The sequence below is a fragment of the Cariama cristata genome, unplaced genomic scaffold, assembly GCF_000690535.1.
Source record: "Cariama cristata isolate BGI_N322 unplaced genomic scaffold, ASM69053v1 scaffold13062, whole genome shotgun sequence".
NCBI classification, from domain to species: Eukaryota; Metazoa; Chordata; class Aves; order Cariamiformes; family Cariamidae; genus Cariama; species Cariama cristata.
The window spans coordinates 1-11,430 of NW_009603314.1; positions in this window are offsets into that span (position 1 = coordinate 1).

Sequence of the window (11,430 nt, forward strand, 5' to 3'; positions counted from 1 at the left end):
TCTCTCCCCTGTCCAGCTGAGGATGGGGACTGATAGATTGGCTTTCCTGGGCACCTGGTGTCCAGCCAGGGTCAACCCACCACCAAGATAAATTCATAAATACTATGATATTATGTTCCAGAAAAAGATTTAAGAGCTATAAATACTCCTTTCTCAGAATGCCATGTTTCCTTTCAATTTGGAAAAAACCAATATATTCCATTTCACTTATTTACTAAACCATGTATATTCCAGCTCATTTATTTACTATATCAATTCTTAAGTTTTGGCCTTTCAGTCCCTTCCATGGCTATGTCTGAACAACCAAAGAGAAACACAACAGCACAGTTCCTACAAGCACACCGTGTCCCAGAGGAGGAGGAAGGTAAATCTCTGTATAGTACAGTTCCAGGGTTCATCCAAATGCAGTCCTTTACTGCATGTTTCTTTTAGGATAGGAAAGGACATGGTCTCCTATGAAAGGTCAGCACTCCTTAACCATGAAGATAATGCAAAGAGAATTTTGTGAGGGGAACCTCAGGGGTCTTTCCATTTCCACATGGAAGGATCCATATGGATCCTTTTAAAACAAACCTCTTACGGGGCACCTCTGAGTAAGGGAAACTTGGATGTCCTCCTCTCCAAAGAATGTGGTGCCATCCCCTCAGTTGAGGAAAGTTAATGCAACATATTTGGTCCAGGGAATTAACCTGAGGCTTTTGCACATAACTGAGGCCCAGAAAAGTACAACACTCACAGTATGCTGGCTACTGTTTTTTTTAATACAATCTCTTATTAATAAATAATTTGGCACAAGCCAAAGAAAACTTCATAAAAATGAATGGTTCTAGCACTTGCTGAAGAAATGCAGACAATCCCTCATGCAGAAACAAAAAATGACCCCATCATTCATTTCTCAGAGGGAGGCAGCAATTTCACGGAGTAGTAGCCACACAAGGGACAAAAACTAAGATCATCTGCATTATTATCTACCTCCCAGTTCTGTTCATCTGTATCTGATCAAAGAAGGTGTTCAAATTTATTGTGAACTTTAAACCCTTGTTGAGGTTCAAGACATTAAGTCAATAGGTTGTTGACCAACAGTGGAAAACTACACCTGAGCTGGTTTAAGGTCAGATGTGAAAAAATGCGTACACTTTTGGGGCTTGAGTTTTCTCTAGTTTCTTACACAAGAACAAAGATTAGTTAGTATCTATTTCAAATCATTATTTCATTTGTCAGTCTAATGCTCTGACTTTTCCTATGATGGACCTTGGCCTCTAGCAAGGTGGATGCAAAATCTCTTCCAAATATCAGCAGTACGCATATGACATGATGGACATTTTTCAAAACCTACTGCACCCCTACATTTTTCTTGATTGCTCAACACATTGGTAGTCATTACTGTAGCAACTTATTTCAAGCCAAGAGATATAAATGTCTCTCTGTGCTGACTGGCAGGGTGCTGTAAAACAACGCAGCCAGCCAATCAAACACACATACTCTCTCTTCCTCCTTGGGAAGACAGTATATATTTTCAGTGGTATAGCTGGGACTGATTGCCATCAATCAAGACTTGGATTCCCACTCCATCTGCACCTATAAGTATGCTGAGTGAAAGGCCAATCTAATTCACAAGTATCATTTGGTAAACTCCTGAAACTTCATTAGATTAACTTTTTGGACAAAACAATAGAAATAATCAGTTCATCAATTCAGGAAAAGATCTCAAAAGCTGAAATGCTTCCAAAATTAGATCTCCTCTGGATTTAAAAGTAAGCAGATGGAAAACATTTGATTCTTATTTATTACCAGTTAAATTTATGTCCCTTATTTCACCGTAAACTACAAGACTTCACAAAAGTGTATCTTATTTCACTGATCTTTAATAACCTGAAAACCGGTAACAGAAACCTATAATGAAGCACCCCATATACAGTAAATTAAAAATAAATAAGAGACCTCAAAGAGGTTTTCTTCAAAAGCTGCTTCAGTTTAGTGTTTCATTTTATATATATACACTAAGAGAGAGACATCTGTAAACATTTCTAAAGTATAATGCAAAGGAACTAGCTATGTTATTATCTATTCTAAGCACATGGTTCAACATTTGTTTATGCAAGCCATATAATTGGAAACTCTGTCCATTTTCTGCTTGTGCTAAATATTCTGTGTATAAATACTTTTCATAGTAGATAAATAGGGTTTTTATTTAGGTCTTATCACCTTCATATTACATATTCATTGATTTCTAAACTGCCTTAAACAGCTCTGTAGATGTGAAACATTATGAATTCAGTTTTGGCACCTTGGTATTAAATTTGCATATCAGGTCACGCACCGCTTGACATACATGCAAAATTGCACTGCGGCTATTTTATTACAACCCACAAAAGATATTCAGAAACTGCATGCAGCATCAAAATAAATTAAAATGGATAAAAGACCCAATAGTGAGCCACATTTTTTTATTGTTTAGTAGTGCCTAAAGCCATTTATATGTCCTAGTCAATAAACAAAAGTTAGAGTAAAACAATTTTTAGTCTTTCTGTTATTGTATTTTAATTGTAGGGGTAAATATATTTCTTTGTCCCTTTACCAATTGTATCCTACTTAAGGCCTGAATTTTTTTAAATTGTAGGCTATAAAAAGTAATGTATATGGATCTCTGGCAAGCCTTCATGTTTCTCTGGGTATGTCGGAATGTATACAGACACGTGTATCAAGAGGCAGACATACAGAGCAATATATTTGTCTAGTTGATTTTGTATTTGAAATGGTTTTGTAACTTACTCTTATGCCAAGACTGCATTTGCATGGAGACTTTGCATTTATCCAAAGTTAAAAGTGCATCAAGCAATGTTGTTCAGATATTACAGTGCCCTCAAAATATACCAAGTAACTACATTAGGTGGTTCATCTGCAAATTACCCTCTTTATATTCTGTAAGCTGTAGCAAAGATATTAGAAAATTAAATAGTAGGGGACACATTTTCCAATTGCCCCTCACTAGGGCTTCATTTCAATGTCTACAACATTTCAGGATAAATAATTCGGCATTTCCATTCACTTGTTCCCAGGCCACACTCACTTGGCTGCTTAGGTAGCTCATCATGCCTGCAAATTGGGGGGGACTCAGGTGTCCTACAAACTCTCAGGGGGGTAGATGGTGCCCACGAGGCAGCTGTGCCAGCCCAGCACAGGTGCAGAAGGGCCGGGTGAATGCGGATGGCCTGGCCGCCTCTCCCAGCTCCACTGCCCGCTCCTTGCACCGCAGCCAAACGGATGGGCAGCATGAGGGGCTACCGTGCAGCTGGAAGGAGTTCCCAAAGAGCTGGCCAGAGCTTGCGCTGGGAGCTTCTGCTGCATGCCCCACACCACCGTTGTTTTTATCATCCTTTGAAAACCCACAGTTCCCTTCCATGTAGAAGTAGGCAATACAAGCATCATCTTGCTCTATTTTGGGTAACAAGTACCTGTGAGCACAAGAATGAGACTGTCTTCCTCAAACAGCTCAACCCCAGACCCTGTGCCAGAGCACTGGGACCTGCTGCATCCCTGCAGACTGGCAAGGGGTCAGGCAGAAAAGTGTTCCAAGACCCACAGCTGTGCACACACCATTGCATCCCCCCACTTCTCCCATGTGTGCCACGGTACATGGCAGAGGTGACTTTTCCTACATGTGTTGTACTTTACTACTAACGACCCCTAACCTTGGGAGATCCATTAGAAAAAATGGCTGGAGGGAGTTGTTTAAGAGATACAGCAGTGCCTTCTAAATTGCATATTCCATCAGATCGGGGCAACAGCCCAAATGAGGGAAATCCTGTAATTAACACAGAGCAAATTTGAAAGCGCATTTTACTGAGTTGGTCTAACTCAAGTTAACATGAAAATTAGATGGCAGAGCACCCAGATAAAGACAGCGACCAACCTTCAGCCACAGAAATGAAGCAGGTGATGCTTGCACCAGTCAGTATCTGCTGGTGGGCCTTCAACCAAAACTTCTGTCTTCTAAGTCTGCCCTCTTTCTTCTCAAAACATCACAAAAGGAACCTGAACCTCCACACTCAAGAAAAACATTCGCTGAACTCAGGGGAGAAGGATCAGAGCCTCATCTGTAGTAGCTGGCAGAGATAGACAGACCTTTTAAGAAACCTGCACGACGGCAGAGAAAATCTAAGCTAATCAGGACCACCATCTTTATAGCAGAAACCTTAAAAAATCAACATAATATAACAAATTGGTTCAAAGCACTACTACAGACCACCATGCTAAATTCCCACATCCTTAGCAGTTTGTAAAAATGTTTAATTTATGTTTATGTATTCTTATTCAAAATGTTAGTTAACAGCCTGTAGGGACCTGGTAATAGGATCCTTTTTTCTTTTTTATGTTTATTAGCTACATTAATGACTGTTTCTGCAATTCTGCTACAAAGACTTGCGTTAATGAACGCCAATTAATTCTGAAATGATTTTAAACAAAGGGTGATGAGAATAACCAATCAAGCATGACAGTGTAAAGAGCAAGCAAGCTGCTGTGACCTAATTTTTCTGTGTTGAATCTTTGCTGTCAGAGTGCATTGCTATTCATCAAGAACACCTATAGATTTTGCATCTACATGCTACAATATTATAATTTTGGAAATGCTCTGTTCCTTTTCAACATGGGAAATTACTGCATTTAAACTACAGGTTTCAACAATATGACTCACAATCTGCAAATACTTCAGAGGTCAGGCATACCTCCACCAGCATTAGAAGTACCTTACTAATTTCCGCTTCTTAAAATTTAACATATGAAGGCTGGCTCAAACACTTGGAACATTTGGCCTTCCAGACAGAAATATAACAAAGAACCATTTCTCTGGTTCACACTGTTTAATTAGGGGCATAATATCCATCAATCTATTTATTTGTTTATTTCCCACAACAAATTAATCTTTTAGCCATTTAATTCGATTCACAAGGACCTCAGTATAAAAGAATTCCCTGAAACCAGCAACAGGTTGAGTGATTACACTCCTGAAATAACACATATATGTGTGAAATCTGACCTAAAAAGTAAATAGACCATGCAGGCAGATATGACTTATGTGCCCATTGAGTGAACAAACATTAAAAAAGCCATCCAATACTATTCTAAATTTAAACAAAATGAGCTGAAATTGAGAAATGCCATTTGCATTTTCACCCGGTATCCACTTAAGGTATGTGCTTCCACTACAAGAGCCTTTCTAATAACAAAAGCTAGATATTTTTAAGTTAAAATTTCTATAAATCGTTGTTGCGGTTTAACCCCAGCTGGCAACTAAGCATCACACAGCCAAAACCATTACAATCATACAGTGTACAAACAGATCGAATTCCACCATTTCATTTTGTAACAGACATACAGTAGGGAATGGACCTTGCTTATTCATGGTTCATTCACAAATGTCCTCTTTAGTCCCAACATGCTAAGTGACATTATCACACAGTAAAAAGCCATGCTTATTGGCAGTTTTTCAACTGGTGATAACATCATTGTTTGACAAAGATGCAGAAAATCATTAAGCTTACAAACAGACAAGGCCTCTACTGAAGGAATTACTAGTTTGTTCCATGAGTCTTACCACGCCTAGTGCTATGGGATCATACTACGGAAGACAGAAGAATATGACATGGATTACAAAAGGCACTACTAAATGACAAAGTACCCAGAAAAAGTTCAGCAGTAAAAACACGCTTTTGTGAGTTTACTAGCTGGTGTCACAGACAGAGTATAAAATGGAATTAGTGAAACTCGGCAGAAAGGGTGCCCCATATCCTCAGTGACAACACAAACTGAGTAATTACTGACAGCAGTACATATGTGATACTACGTCTTAATGGAGGGAGCATTTTATCAATGTCTACTGATCTTTGTTAGTCATGATCCTTTGTAGGCAGGATCCACAGCTATCCCCTTTCTTCACTCCACCTGTACAGTCAGCTCTTTTGTGAGCTTGTCTTCAGATCTCCAGCCATGCTGGCATCCCTCCTGAGCTCGTAACAGGTACTCCAAAGATGGACCTCCAAAGGTCTAAATCTTGATAAAACGTAAGTTAATGCAGCCAATTAATTTCCTTAAGTACGGATCTTCAGCTTTGGTGCTGAAGCTGAGGCAACTGCTCCTTCCATCCCTGGTCTCAGAAAGAAGAGGAGAGAAATGTACATGGGACTACACATGAGGTTCTGCTCTCGGAGGGCTACACCTGGAAGGATTCTTCAGGTGTCCACTAACCTACTTCAAATCCAAATCTCAGATCAGCATTTATCCTCCTCTTTGCAACTGGAGATGCTCTCACTTTCCCATGGGGATGTCTTTTATCCCTCAGAGAAGCACAGCTGAAGTAACTTCCTTGGAAAGAAAGGGCAGGAAAAGAATGAGACAAGAAGCTCTCGCATACAAATCTTTTTGTTCAGTTCTCTACATGCAATACAGAGACACTGCTATTCTCAACATAGTATGAAAAACATTCTTCTGAAACAGAGCAGTAGGCTTCACTTGAGTAAAGGCAGAGGGCTGGATCCACAATGCCACAGAGGCACATAACGAGATGGGCTTTGGCTCCTGTACGAAATACAGGCACAGACTGAGGCTATGTTCAGATGCCGGCAATCCATTTCAACCTCCTTCCCTCTAAACAGAGTAGATGCCACTCCTGACCTACAGTGCTCGCTGATCCGTCAGTGGCATTCCTCCCTCAAACAACCAACAAACTATGTTCTCAACTTGTACCACTCCTGGCAAACATTTTGGTGGCATGGTGTCAGGGTTTTGAGAGCCCCAGTATCAGCATTCAGCAAATCAGGTTTTCCAGTGTCCATTTATTGAAGTCACTCCATATTGTTGCTGACTGATTCATATTTATAATGATAAAAGATTTGCATTAACATCTAGCCCTCTACAAAGGGTTTATTACTGAAATGCCAATTCAACCACAGCTATAATGACCCTATTTTATAATGCACACATTTCAGGCACTTTTGCAAATGGTTTAAAAAAACGGAGCAGTTAAATTACGCTGCTAACATAATATGAATGTGTCATCACACCCTATCAAGCAATTTCATATCAAACAATGATGTGATATGGAATTTCGCTGTTACAATACAAAAGGAGGAACTTGGAGAAAAAAGTGAAACAACAGATATTTCAGCCCTAAGGATTCTTTATTTTCAAACTCTGAGTCTTCAGGTTTTTCATCATCATATTTCTGTATGCATTATACCACTAACAATGCAATATACAAAAAGGACAAAATGTCAACCCTCGATGGAAATGAACTCACCACGCTTCAACATCCAACAATCAGACCTTGCTTAATTTAAATGTGTTAGATCATCAGTCTATTATTCCTCCAGCTTTTTATAATGATTTCTAACACTGGCCAGACATTGTACACCTGGCTGGAAAATGTTTCTTTTTAAACAATGCAAGAACTAACCAATATGTAAACCCAATAATTAAATTACATTTAGCCGCTGGCCATTGTTATTCTGCACTACTTTCCCACTGAGGGAGCTATAGTGATCCGATTTAAACAGCAATCTAGCAGAACACTTTTCATTGCCCATGATTGTTGTGCAGAGTAAATTGGCTCAAGTCAGATTTGACTCTAATTTGGGTTTCAGAACAGTTAATTCGAACGTAACCACCTATGGAAAGGCTGTTAACAAGAGGTGTCTGCACTGGAATTCTTCTCATAGCAGTGCTGTTTAAATCCAGCAACAAGAGCTCCTTATAGATCGTGTATGCTTTCTAGCATGCCACTTGCAATGTTGTGCATGGCAGAAAACAACTTATCAGATATTTAACAATGTCAAAGGAAAATAACATGGATGCACACAATGGATTCTTGCTATATGCATGCCAAGCAGAAGTAAATACATTTCTTTTTAAAGATGTAGCTACTATGTGACTTAATCATCCCAGTATTAAATGTACCTTAGTCCTTTATTGTGGTATTTTGGTATTTTAGTGAAGCATGTAGGGGCAAATTCTGCCCATTCATAAGTTACCAAGAGATCCAAGGAAATATCTAAATGCTGAATTTCATCATCGTTAGCTATTACATTAATAGCACTAATGTCTTAAATCTTAATATTCTGGCTCATTAGCTTAGGTAAAAGACTATTAATATAAAAAGGTGTATTTTAGCCAATCAACAGAATTTATAAAGGCTTTTGTTTTGTTTTAAAACATTGTCTCTTTTGCAATATTAGTAGTTAGTACAGACACTAAATCATAATAATTCTATAATTAATAATGATAATATCATCTAACAATATAAATGTAAGTTCTACTATCACTTTGCTCAGATAGTTTAACTTAATTTTACTCTATCATAAATCAAGCCTGTTATCCCTATCCATACCCAGTTGGTTGATGACTTTTTTATTTCGATGAAAAGTACAACAAATTTAGAAGAGGCTGAAGGGAATCTGTGGGTTTGTTGGTTTTGGATCTGTTTGTTTCAAGCATACATCAAGAAACAAATTCTTCTAAGAAAGGCTCGGAAATTGGTCTTTTAAGTAACAATGCTGCTTACATAAAGTAAAATTAAAAGTATACAGAACATATCTCAACAACCAAGATACTCCAGTGGTCAAAGCTCATTCTGGATGTCATCTCTAAGCAGGTGGAGGAAAAGAAGGTTATCAGGTGTAGTCAACATGGATTCACCAAGGGGAATTCACGCTTGACCAATCTGATAGCCTTCTATGATGGCATGACTGGCTGGGTAGATGAGGTGAGAGCCGCGGATGTTGTCTACCTTGACCTCAGCAAGGCTTTTGACACTATCTCCCATAACATCCTCACAGGTAAGTTCAGGAAGTGTGGGCTAGATAAGTGGACAGTGAGGTGGATTGAGAACTGGTTGAATAGCAGAGCTCAGAGGGTTGTGATCAGCACCAGAGAGTCTAGTCAGAGGCCTTTAGCCAGTCGTGTTCCCCAGGGGTCAGTTCTGGGTCCAGTCTTGTTCAACTTACCCATCAATGACCTGGATGAAGGGACAGAGTGTACCCTCAGCAAGTTCGCTGATGATACAAAACTGGGAGAAGTGGCTGATACACCAGAAGGCTGTGCTGCCATTCAGCAAGACCTGGACAGGCTCGAGAGTTGGGCGGAGAGGAACCTAATGAAGTTCAACAAAGGCAAGTGTAGGGTCCTGCACCTAAGGAGGAATAGCCCCATGCACCAGTACAGGCTGAGGGTTGACCTCCTGGAGAGCAGCTCAGCGGAGAAGGACCTGGGAGTCCTGGTGGACAAGTTAACCATGAGCCAGCAATGTGCCCTCATGGCCAAGGTGGCCAATGGTACCTTGGGGTGCATTAGAAAGCATGTGGCCAGCAGGTCGACAGAGGTTCTCCTCCTCCCTCTACTCTGCCCTGGTGAGGCCACATCTCTAATACTGTGTCCAGTTTTGGGCTCCCTAGTTCAAGACAGACAAGGAACTACTGGAGAGAGTCCCGCAGAGGACAACGAAGATGATGAGGAGACTGGAGCACCTCCCTTATGAGGAAAGGCTGAGAGAACTGGGTCTGTTCAGCCTGCAGAAGACTGAGAAGAGATCTCATCAATGCTTATAAATACCTTAACGGTGGATGTCACGAAGATGGGGCCAGGCTCTTTTCAGTGGTGCCCCGCAACAGGTTAAGGGGCAATGGGCACAAACTGAAACTCAGGAAGTTCCATCTGAATACGAGGAAGAACTTCTGTACTTTGAAGGTGACAGAGCACCAGAACAGACTGCCCAGAGAGGTTGTGGAGTCTCCTTCTCTGGAGATATTCAAAACCCACCTGGACGTGATTCTGTGCAACCTGCTCTAGGTGAACCTGCTTTGGCAGAGGGGTTGGACTAGATGATCTCTAGAGGTCCCTTCCAACCCTGACCATTCTCTGATTCTGTAAAGGCAGACTTCTGGTATGCATCTCATTAGAAGTCTTCTACTATCTGTGGTGCCTAAATGCAGTCACAAACAGGCAGTACAGCACAGATTGCTAAGCAGAAATCATGCAAACAGACTATTAGAAAGGAGAGTCCATTGTGATAATGTTAGAGAAGTAAGTTCAGCTCATTGATACACAGTAAATCAGAGTCAGGACCTACACTCTAAACCCAAATGAAAATTCTCCATGGTTATATACAGAAAACACCATTGATTCTGATGGAATTGAGCCAAATCTGCAAACGCCATTTCAAGACTCCAGCTACAAAGTGAAGCATCATTAAAGCATCAGTTACAGACACTGCTGTGGCTCCAAACTCCACTTGTGCAGTTTTGGGGGCAAGGAGGCTGTTTTCTATTGTTGCATTAAGAATAAAGAGTCAAAATGTGCCCAGAGTTGTACTTTAATTACTGGGAGTAGAAATGCATTTAAGAAATACACACTAAATACGTTATTAACACGATTTCATTTGAATATTATCCTTTTGCATCTTGCATTGAATTATGAACTGCATTTTTAAGTTCAGTTGTATTTAAAATAATTAGCCATAACAACACCAACATTTTATTTTACAATTAAAATATGTTCCTTACTGTTTTTCTTGTGTACTTGTTCATTTTCCCCCAGACATAAGTAATATGTAGACAGATACATTGTTTATTTACGACCCCAGTGACAGTTAATGTGGCATATGTGCCTACAATGTTTGACAGATAAAATGAGTTATTTACAGAAGCTGGGTTTATTATGTATGAATACTGAAGCAGCTATAGTATTTTGAAACTTCTCCATTTATTTTCCCAAGAGCTTGTTTCAGTGAAAGTTGTGGTGTTTTGAAGTGCTACATAAGAGGACAACACAAATACTCAGTCCAGTCCAATCTATAATGCAGATCTCATCAATACGTGCTAATTTCAGAGTGGTTCTTTCTGAATTTAGGTCTTAATCCACACACTACTGAAGTCAATGACAAGTCTTCTCTAAGCAACAGTGGATTTGGAGTTCAGTCCTTAAAAACAAAATCTCTGCAGAAGAGTAGGTTCACACCTGGGTCTCATTGTTTGGCATATTATGGAGTAGGTAAGGGTGAGGGGGGAGAAATGAAGAACACTTTTCATCTATTAATCTTAATTATAAAGGGCCAAAAATTGTTTCCATTGAAGCCAAAAATAAAAATTACACTGATTTTGGCAGGAGCACAAATTGATCCTCCTGTAGAAAATGCATTGATTTTTCCTTTTTAATAAATAAACTCAAAAGGTTAGACACCAGATTTTGAAATAATTACTTATATCTCTTTTACTTAAAGCCAAATGTGGAAGACTGATGTCCTGTGTGGATTTTTGGTGGGTTTTTTTGTTTGTTTGTTTTTCTTTTTCTCAACAGTCTCCTTTACTCCATTTTCTATCCTTCAGTTTTGGAATGGTTCAGAACATTCTCACAAAAATGCTGCAGACAATGTCAGTGGCA